We start from the raw sequence: 11,250 nt of genomic DNA, 5'->3' as shown, positions 1-11,250 counted from the left end.
AGCTCACACCGTAACAAAACCTTTTCTCATCCAAGGGCTTTGTGAAGATATCTGCAGTTGCTCTTCAGTGTTGACGTGTATGATATCAATATCTTCCTTGATGACATGATCTCTGAGAAAGTGATGACGAATTTCAATGTGCTTTGTCTTCGAGTGCTGAACTGGGTTGTTGGCAATCTTGATGGCGCTTTCGTTTTCGCAGTAGAGTGGTACTTGTTTCAGATGGATGCCATAGTCCTTGAGTGTTTGCTTCATCCATAGAAGCTGAGCGCAGCAAGATCCAGCAGCAATGTATTCAGATTCAGCAGTGGAGAGTGATACACATTTCTGCTTCTTTGAAGACCAACAGACAAGTGATTGTCCCAGAAAGTGACATGTGCCTGATGTAGACTTGCGATCCACCTTGTCACCAGCATAATCAGCATCCGAGAATCCAACTAGATCAAACTCTGAGCCCTTTGGATACCATAATCCTAATGTTGGGGTGTAAGCCAAATATCGAAGAATTCGCTTCACTGCTAAGTGATGCGATTCCTTTGGTGCCGCTTGGAATCGAGCACACATGCAAACACTAAGCATAATATCTGGCCTAGATGCACATAAATAAAGTAAAGAACCAATCATGGAGCGGTATACCTTTTGATCGAACTCTTTACCATTGGCGTCAGGACCCAGATGACTCTTGATTGGCATTGGCGTCGTGTAACCTTTGCAGTCTTGCATTCCAAACTTCTTCAGACAATCTTTGAGGTATTTCTCTTGAGATATGAAGATGCCATTTCTTTGTTGACGGATTTAAAGACCAAGGAAAAACTTCAGCTCACTCATCATTGACATTTGATATTGCTCTTGCGTCATGTGTCCAAATTCATCACTGTATTTCTGGTTGGTGCAGCCGAAGATAATGTCATCCACGTATATTTGGCACACAAACAGTTCACCATCATATGTCTTCGTGAAGAGTGTGGGATCCAGGGAACCAGGTGTGAAGCCTTTGCTCTTCAGGAAGTCTTTGAGCGTGTCATACCAAGCGCGAGGGGCTTGTTTGAGGTCATACAGTGCCTTGTTTAGCTTGTACACCATATCAGGATGTTTTGGATCTTCGAAGCCAGGAGGTTGTGCGACATACACTTCTTCTTCAATCTTGCCGTTGAGAAATGCACTCTTCACATCCATTTGATACAGCAAGATGTTGTGATGGTTAGCATAGGCTAGCAGTATGCGAATAGCTTCAAGCCTAGCCACATGAGCAAATGTTTCATCGAAGTCAATCCCTTCAACTTGAGTGTATCGTTGAGCAACGAGACGAGCTTTCTTTCTGACAACTTGACCATGCTCATCTTGTTTGTTGCGATATATCCATTTTGTGCCTATTATGTTGTGCTTGCGGGGGTCAGGACGCTTGACAAGTTCCCAGACATTGTTCAGCTTGAACTGTTGAAGCTCTTCTTGCATAGCTTGAATCCATTCAAGTTCCATGAAGGCTTCAGCAACTTTCTTGGGTTCAGATATTGAGACAAATGCAAAGTGCCCACAGAAATTTGCTAGCTGTGTTGCTCTTGAACGAGTGAGTGGACCAGGCGCATTTATGCTGTCAATTATCTTCTCAATCTGTACTTCATTTGCAACTCGAGGATGAACCGGACGAAGATTTTGCTCTTGCTGATCATTGTCATCGTTAGGAGGATTGTCTTCGGGCTGAGCATTGTCTTCAGGTTGATTAGGTGCGGAAATGACAAGTTCCTCTTCAGGCTGTGCATCAGTCGGTATGATTTCTCCAGTTCCCATTAGCTTGATGGATTCACTAGGTGGAACTTCATCTAGCACATTTGGTAGGTGCTCTCTTTGCGAGCCGTTAGTCTCATCGAACCGCACATCCACAGTTTCAACCACTTTATAGTGAAAGAGGTTGAAGACTCTGTAGGAGTGCGAATCCTTTCCGTAACCAAGCATAAAACATTCATGTGCTTTCGGTGCAAATTTTGAAGTGTGATGTGGATCCTTGATCCAGCACCTAGCATCAAATACTTTGAAGTAACTGACATTTGGCTTCTTACCAGTGAGGAGTTCATAGGATGTTTTCTTCAGAAGCTTGTGAAGATAAACACAGTTGATGACATGGCATGCAGTATCAATAGCTTCAGGCCAGAACTTTCTTGGTGTCTTGTATTCATCGAGCATCGTCCGAGCCATCTCAATGAGTGTTCTGTTCTTGCGCTCCATGATGCCATTCTGCTGAGGGGTGTACGGAGCTGAGAACTCATGAGTGATGCCTAATGTATCCAAGTACAGATCGAGGCCGGTGTTCTTGAACTCTGTGCCGTTGTCACTCATGATATGCTTGATCTTGACACCATAGTTGTTCATGGCACGGTTGGCGAAGCGTCTGAAGACATCCTGCACTTCAGTCTTGTAGAGAATTATGTACCCCCATGTATATCTTGAATAATCATCAACAATGACGAAGCCATAGAGACAAGCAGTAGTAGTGAGAGTAGAGTAGTGAGTAGGGCCAAATAAGTCCATGTGAAGCAGCTCGAAGGGTTGAGATGTCGTCATGATTGTCTTCGAGGGATGCTTGGCCCTAGTCATCTTTCCAGCTTCGCAGGCACCGCACAAGTGATCCTTCTTGAACTTGACGCCCTCGATGCCTATGACATGCTTCTTCTTTGCGAGAGTGTGTAAGTTCCTCATGCCAGCATGCCCTAGCCTCCGATGCCAGAGCTAGCACTCTGAAGCTTTTGCAAGAAGGCATATGGCAAGCTGTGGCCCTGCTGAGAAATCTACCATGTACAGATCATCTTTCCGGTACCCTTCAAAGAATAGAGACTTGTCAGATTCCATTAGTACAAGGCAACGATATTTTCCAAATATCACAATCACGTTCAAGTCACAAAGCATTGAGACAGACATTAAGTTGAAACCAAGGGATTCAACAAGCATCACTTTATCCATGTGTTGATCCTTTGAGATTGCAACTCTACCTAGACCCAATACCTTGCTTTTACCAGTGTCAGCAAATGTGATGTGACTCTTGTCAGATGGACGTAAGGTTGAGTCCATGAGAAGACTTCGATCACCAGTCATATGATTAGTGCATCCGCTGTCCATAATCCATCCTGAAGCATGAGGTGTCATACCCTACAGTACAGTTAGGGGGATAGGCTTCACCAAGAGTATTTTGAAGCATAAACATTTGGCGGGCAAGAGGATTATCAAAGCTCAGATCAAGATTTGGACTGATAGGATGATTGGCAAACGATTCAGGAACAAAATACATTGTGAGACCATTTGGGCATTTGATCTTGCGCCCTACAAGATGTTTTAGGTCCCCAGCAATAGCATCAGACGCCTTTGATTTCCGGCTGGAGACCCTTCCCTGCAAAAGAAAGTTAATTCTTCCTAACCACCCACATCTTCAGGGGTGGCTTAGAAGCAATGAGTCTAAGTGCAGCATCTGAGAACTTCGGCTTTGGAGCCCTAGCAAATAGCCTTGCAGGAGAAGAATGATACTCATATGAATAAGCAGAAAATTTCTTAGTTTTATGAACATAGCGGTTTGAAGACACACGCTCATATTCATAAGTCTGAGTATGGTTTCCCTGCAAAACATTGGCGTTAGGGTGACTCAGTTGAGTCCTGTATCTGTATAAAGCCTTTGGACCATATGAAGCCTTTGGTCTGGGATTTGTCTTCTTCCCAGGTGGTGTCATGATGACATTCACGGGAAGATTCTCAAGACAACTTTTGGGAACCCAGATCTTCTTCATAGGTGGCCCATTCCTGCAGTTAGTACCAATATATTTGGCAAACACTTCACCATTCTGATTCTTAAACAGTTTATAGTTTGCATCAAAGGATTCATCAATGATAATAGGGTTAGCACAGGTGAAGCCAGATAAGGTGGATGGATCCACTGAAGGTCCCTTTGCAACAACCCATGTGGTTTTGGGGTACTGCTCAGGCTTCCAGTAGGAGCCATCAACATTCATTTTCCACTCGAACCCAACACCCTCTTTCCTAGGGTTTCGGTTCAGAATCTGCTTTTTGAGGACATCGCACAGTGTCTGATGCCCTTTGAGACTTTTGTACATCCCTGTTTCAAGCAATGTCTTCAACCTAGCATTTTCATCAGCAATAGTAGTGGCATCCTCCGCAGAGGGGTTAGTTACCACATCAGCAGTTGAAGATATTGCAACAGTAACAGCAGTAGAACATTCAGCAACAGAAGTAGCGTTATCACGCTCAAGGCATTTTAGACAAGGTGGTTCAAATCCTTCCTGAGCGGAACTGATATGTTGAGCGCGAAGTGACTCATTCTCTTTTTGAAGATCTTCATGAGCCGCTCTCAATTTCTCAAGCTCTTGCTTCCTTTGAAGATAATCATGGGAGAGCTTTTCATGAGTGGTTGAGAGCGTTTCATGACGACTTTCAAGTTCCTGGTACTTAACATGAAGATTTTTTATGTCTTCAATTAAGGGCTGAGAACGGGTCATTTCAGCGTCCAACAGGTCATCGCTTTTATCTAACAGTTTTTGAGTATGTTCCATAGCTTTCTGTTGTTCAGTTGCAATTTTAGCAAGTGTTTTGTAGCTGGGTTTGGATTCATAATCAGAGTCATCTTCACTAGATTTTTGAAAGTAAGCATCGCGTGATTTTACCTTGGCACCGCGTGCCATGAAGCAGTAGGTGGGAGCAGAGTCGTCCTTGTCATTAGCTTCAGCGTTGGTGACAGAGCCATTGTCTTCGGTGTTGAAGATGGACTTGGCAACATAGGCTGTAGCTAGAGCCAGACTTGCAACGCTAGGGTCGGACTCCTCCTCAGACTCCACCTCCGCCTCCTCAGAAGCAGACTCCTCCTCTGAATCCATCTCCTTGCCGACAAAAGCACGAGCCTTGCCAGATGAGCTCTTATTATGAGATGAAGACTTGGATGAGGACTTGGAAGAAGACTTTGAGGATTTCTTCTTCTTCTTGTCATCAGAATCATATTCCTTGCTCTTCTTCTTGTTGTTGTTCTCATTGTCCCACTGTGGACACTCAGAGATGTAGTGTCCAGGTTTCTTGCACTTGTGACATGTTCTCTTCTTGTAGTCATGAGTGGAAGCTTCATCATTTCTTGAGCTGGATCATGAAGACTTTCTGAAGCCCTTCTTCTTAGTGAACTTCTTGAACTTCTTCACAAGCATAGCAAGTTCCTTTCCAATGTCTTCAGGATCATCAGAACTGCAGTCAGATTCTTCTTCAGATGAGGAAACAACTTTTGCCTTCAAAGCACGAGTTCGGCCGTAGTTGGGACCATAGATATCTCTTTTCTCAGATAGCTGGAACTCATGTGTGTTGAGCCTCTCAAGTATATCAGACGGATCGAGTGTCTTGAAGTCAGGGCGTTCTTGTATCATGAGGGCAAGGGTGTCGAACGAGCTGTCAAGTGATCTCAGTAGTGTCTTGACGATTTTCATGCTTGGTGATCTCAGTGGCATACACGATGGATTCTGTATCTTTGTGTCGTGTATGCTTCCTAGCTTTTACCTTCCTTGTTTTCTGCTGCGTCCATCAAATCTGTTGATATTTCGTGTTTCTCATGCCATGTGAGTCTAAACTTTTGTCGGTCAGCCTTTTTCTGGTCATTGTCCTTTGTATAGGATTTTTGTGGCCTCTCTTTGCATTGTCGATCTAAGTGAAAGTGCTAGTTATCGACTAGAGGGGGGTGAATAGGCGATTTTTATGAAAGTCTTCAAAACATGAGAGTTTCGAAGACAAACAATATAAATGAATTTATTGATATGCAGCGGAAGGTAAACTACACTTCAGTCACTCTGACTTTGTTCACTGGGACCCCACTTAACAGTACGGTGGTTCCTACGACTCAACAAAGAAGAAAAGGAAACAACGAAACAACTAAGTCTTCACGCTCCATAGTCTTCACGCAATGCCTTCTCTTGTCATAGTCTTAAATGTGAATATCTTCACATACCACCATTGTCTTCAATGTCTTCATACATTTTTAGGGGTCATCTCCGGTAGGTAAACCGACTCAATGAGGGACTACTACCTGTGTTATCCGGCAATTCTCACAAACACATTAGTCCCTCAACCAGGTTTGTCGTGAATACTCCAAAACCAACTAGGGGTGGCACTAGATGCACTTATACTAAGCCCATTCTCTTGCCGTCGAGCTTCTTTCGCCGTCGGTTTTCATGGGCCATGATTCTTTAAGCAATGCTTCATTCTCTGGATGCATCTTCTTTCGACAACCCATCTTCTCTTGATACTTCTCTTGTATCTTCTATTGATGCGGTATCTTCCTCTAATGTGCCAACTCTTCGTATCCCCTTTGGCGACTCGACAGGTTTTGAAGACTCTTCATGCTACAACGACACTCTCAAGACGCGGATTTGGATTATCATTTTTTTCTAGTATTACGCTTCTTCAAATGCAATGCTATTGTATACGCTTTGCATTTGAGGGGGGGGGGGGGGGGGGGTTAAGGAGTATTAGTATTGGTCTAGGAGTCCTTATTAGTCTATGCTTAGTTTTCTTGCACCTCAAGTCATGTGTAATATATATATATATGCCCCTTGGGCCTTCAATAAAGTTAAGTTGCTTTCCTAACAATCACAATTCAAACATAACAATTATTTCATATTGATTCTACCTTCTTTTTTTGTTAAGAGGGAAAACTAGAACAATAATTTCAAGCTTTATAAATAGAAGAAATAACTATATGCCATATAAAAACGCAAGAAATTGTTTGTAAGCTACCTACATACTCCAGTTACACAATCTTGTAGGTACCAAAGTTGCATACATTAAAAATGTATACTTGTAAAATTCATATATTTAGGACGACGATAACTGCCACACGTGTGGGCGTTAAAGGGTCTGCTCACACGTTTTGTGTGGTGCCTAAGAGGACCAGCCCACACGCCTATGTGTGGGCAAAACAATTAGCGCCCACACGCCTTTTTTTCCTTGCGGTCCCTCTCACACGCCTACGTGTGGGCAAAATGCATAACGCCCACACGACCTCTCTCAGCCACCTACCTCACAGCCCCGCACGCCCCGCGTGACAGTCACCACGCGTCCCCGCAGTTGCCATGGTTCGGACCCTCTTCAATGTCCGTTTACCTGCAGTTGCCATGTCGCTGAACTACAGTTGCCATGTCGGACAACTGCAGTTGCCATGTTTGCTCAACTGCAGTTGCCATCTCAGGTCAAGTGCCAGATGCCATTTTGGACAACTGCAGCTGTTGCCATGTATGGTCTGGTTTATTATAGTTGCCATGATTTGAAAACTTTAGAGGTTGCCACCTACTAACACTAAGCAGTTGTCATGTATGGTCTGGTTTACTACAGTTGCCATGATTTGAAAACCTTAGGAGTTGCCACCTACTATCAGTAGGCAGTTGCCGTGTAGCGCTACAAAGAGACATGGCAAAACAACATGTTCGGGTAAAAGAGAGAGTTGCCATCTGCTTACAAGCACACTAGGACAGTTGCCGTGTACCCTGCAAAACACATGGCAACTGACATGTTCGAGTAAAAAAAGAGAGAGAGTTGCCATCTGCTTACAAGCGCACTAGGGCAGTTGCCATGTACACTGCAAAACGCGTGGCAACTGGCAGCTTGGGTGTGGTAGAGGAGACGGGCGTGTGGGCGAGATGGCAAATGCCCACACACTAGCCCTTGTGCGTGAGTGAAAACTGGCATGTGGGCGAACTGCTAAACGCCCACACACCGGCCCCTTCGTGTGGTGAAACGGACGTGTGTGGGCGACCGGATGAATGCCCACACACTAGCCCAGTCCTACGTGGCATCACAAACATGCCAAGATTCGTGCAACCACAAACGGACGCGGATCCACGCGTGTGGGCGAGATGCAAACGCCCACACGTGTGGGCGTTAGTGTTTCCGTATATTTGAATAATAACTAAGTCACAACATAAATTAAAATAGAAACAAAATACCTTTTTTAGGCGAAACTCAACCCACAACACACACTGACTCAAAAGGGCCAGCCTACAATTGATCTTGGATTTCTAAACTCACAGTACATCACCACAAAGCTATAATCATATGCTCATATAAACAGGCAAAATTGCCTTACTTTTGCAAGAAATTAAGATGAACCCTTAAGAAGCAAAGTAGCTCAATAAAATCTAGCTGCAACAGTGCTATAATCACATTGTTTTATGAAAGTTAAACTAGCTAGTATAAACCATGCCTCACAAAATTCGAAACTTGGCAACGTTTGATCTCCTCCTAGTTATAACTTCAACTAGCTAGTACTGAATGTCTGAATCTAACTCTCGAATTTCATCACCAAATCCTTAAGTGGTCATCATTCAAAACTATAAACTGTGTAAAACTTTATTTATATTGTCTCTCAATGTTTTTATACAACTAACATTGCTTAGTATCATTAGAAAAAAATATGCCTTCTCGATTGATCATATGCATACGTGCAATGATTGTTTTCATACACACACAATACTTGGGGAGTTTCAATTAGTTCTCAGAATTTTCGTACGAATGGGTTGGATACAACTATAAGTACCGATAATTTTCCTGTAATGTTGTTTTAGCCTAAATGATAATTTTCTTTCTATTTCAGTGGGATTTTTTCATTGACTTACTGTACAACATCATAATAATTCTATCTCTAATTTTTCTGTCCATACATTTGATTTTACCTGCTTTAAATAAGTTGACATTCAGGAAGCAATGAGCAGCTGCAATGCAAATACGAGGAACATCATCAGTGCAAGAAGTTGAGGTTCACTAGACGGCAAGAAATAGTCTCATATTTTTCTTCCAAATAGTATATACCATTCCCCACTTTGATACTTGCGAACACCCATTTGCGACCTCCTTTTCCTAGTTACAGTTCATCCAGACCTGGAATAGGATTTAAGGTTCATGATCCAACTATAAGAGAGGTGTAATATCCTCTGCCCTTGACATGGTATGGTACATACTGTTATTTCCCTACCTGTCTCCAAATTCATGTATTGATTAATTTCGATTCAAGTTTTCTATCTTGCAAGATCATGCTACCTTCAATATGCTCAAGAACATCTGAAATGCACCTAGACATTATATTTCAGAGTATTGGCAATGAAACTGTACCAGGAAAGGCATATTACCAGCGGCTAGGCTCAAGATATGAATGCTCTGTTATAACAATTAACAAGAAAAAGATATGTTCATGGGCTCCTTCATGGGTCATACCATATGTCATCTTAATTTAGTTACTCCTTTTACGACTTGCTTCTTGGAATTTCCTATTCTCTTATTATATACTCCCTCCGTCCCACAATGTAGGACGTTTTGACACTAGTGTAGTGTTAAAAACATCTTACATTATGGGACGGAGGGAGTAGTACTTAACAGTTCTTGTGTATTTCTCGTATTTAAGCTCACCGTGTTCTTCATTCTCCCTTAAGTTGTATTTTATTTTCTTCCTCATATTAAAGATTGAACAATTGCAGTGCAAGCACACAATTGGTTGTTCCTGCTGGAGAAGGTGCACAATCTTGCTGAGTTGCACACAATCAATTAAAATAGTATATTTTTACATTGCTGGAACTAGATGATTGTAGCTCTTAGTTGTACAAGGTGGATGCAAGTGTCTGGGTGCGATGACCCGTAGATATTATATATATTGCTACATTGCATAGATGAATGGATGTCACTCCTTACATTGTTGTTCTGAACTTCTGTACTAACTTACTGACACATCAAGTAACAACTATCCTCTGTTTGCGATTACCTGTTTCCCTAGTACTGTTGCATTCTATTTCCTTATGATTTTTTGATTGTCTTACTATCCAGTACAGTAACATTTTGCTCTCTAACTTGTTTGTCCATACCTTCTCATTTTAGTCTCTTTCATTATGTTAGGTTTTTTGGGAAGAATCAAACGAACACATCAATGCAACATAGAGGTTAAAGCAGTCGGTGACCGATTAAGAACGCTGATGTCATTCAAAGATCCAGACATTCTAAAAAAACATGCCAAATCCAAGTCTCCTGATCGGCCACTGCTTCAAGGATTATAGTGGAACCCTTTTTTCTGGCCGTGGAATTGTCCATGCCATGTCTTAGGACAGTTCTTCTAACTCCAATACATGCAATCTATTGAGCCAAGCACACATGGGAACCCATGAGCTCTGTTCATCTCCAAAAGCCTTGCGGTGTCTTCAACATTTGGAGCTCTCAAATATTCCGAACCAAACACTTGCACAATTTCGACTGCGAAGCGCTTGACACACATGATGGCTTGATTCTCACCCATGGCTAGTGGTCATCAACTAGATCCGCCGGACTACCGTATGCCAACATATGCAAAGCGGCTGTCACCTTTTGAAAGGTGCTATGGCCGAGTTCTCTGGCGGCATTCCTCCTTTGCTGAAAAAACCGATCATGGCTTGCCAGCTTCTCTGCAATGCGTTTGAACAACTCGATGCTTGTCCTAAAACGACGCCGAAAGTAGGTATGTGGCATTTTCCGCAAAATAGTGCCTCATAAATTTGTTGTCGGCATCGATCTTATCCTTCCAAAAAAATTGTCGACCCATAACCGAACCACTGTGCTTCGGATTTTTATTGACGTGCATAGCTAGGATCATTGCGGGGTCCTCCTCCTCTGGAATATCAAATTCTTCGTCGGAAGAATCATAGGACGAACTCATCCACACTATTGAATTTCAACTAGTTTATAAAACTATAAACAACATGTACCAAATTCATCTACAAAATATAAAGTTGAAGCAATACATTACCTTGCAAGCTGACTCTAGTGGTGCCAATATGTCAACTTTTTATCTTTTTTTCAGACTATTTGTGTTTAGTTATGTGCATCCTATCTAGGCAGAGGTCGGGTGTTGCTCATCATGATTCGTATCCTTTTGGTGCTATGTCATGAGTTAATAAAAACACTCTTTATTGAAAAAGCTCATTTCTAATGGGAAATCAAATCAGTGACACCGCGGCGTTGTTCCAACTCCACCGGTCTTCATAATGTCTAAAGAAGAAAAGGTAATCAAAGCCTTGAATTTGCAAATGCAAGAAGCACTGTTTACAATGAATTCTTCGGTTGAGCTGCTAGCTCACCCGTGCAGCCGCCTTGCCGTGGGCTAAGGCTACTGCTGCTGCTACCGGCCACCGCCAGTGTGAAAGGACCAGGCATCAAAACGAACCGTGTTTGTAAGGCACCAGTAGAAGTTCAAAAAAAAAGATGAGTTGA

Source organism: Triticum aestivum, chromosome 7D, assembly GCF_018294505.1.
Source record: "Triticum aestivum cultivar Chinese Spring chromosome 7D, IWGSC CS RefSeq v2.1, whole genome shotgun sequence".
In the NCBI taxonomy this organism is placed as follows: domain Eukaryota; kingdom Viridiplantae; phylum Streptophyta; class Magnoliopsida; order Poales; family Poaceae; genus Triticum; species Triticum aestivum.
Note: the sequence above shows the minus strand (reverse complement) of the source record.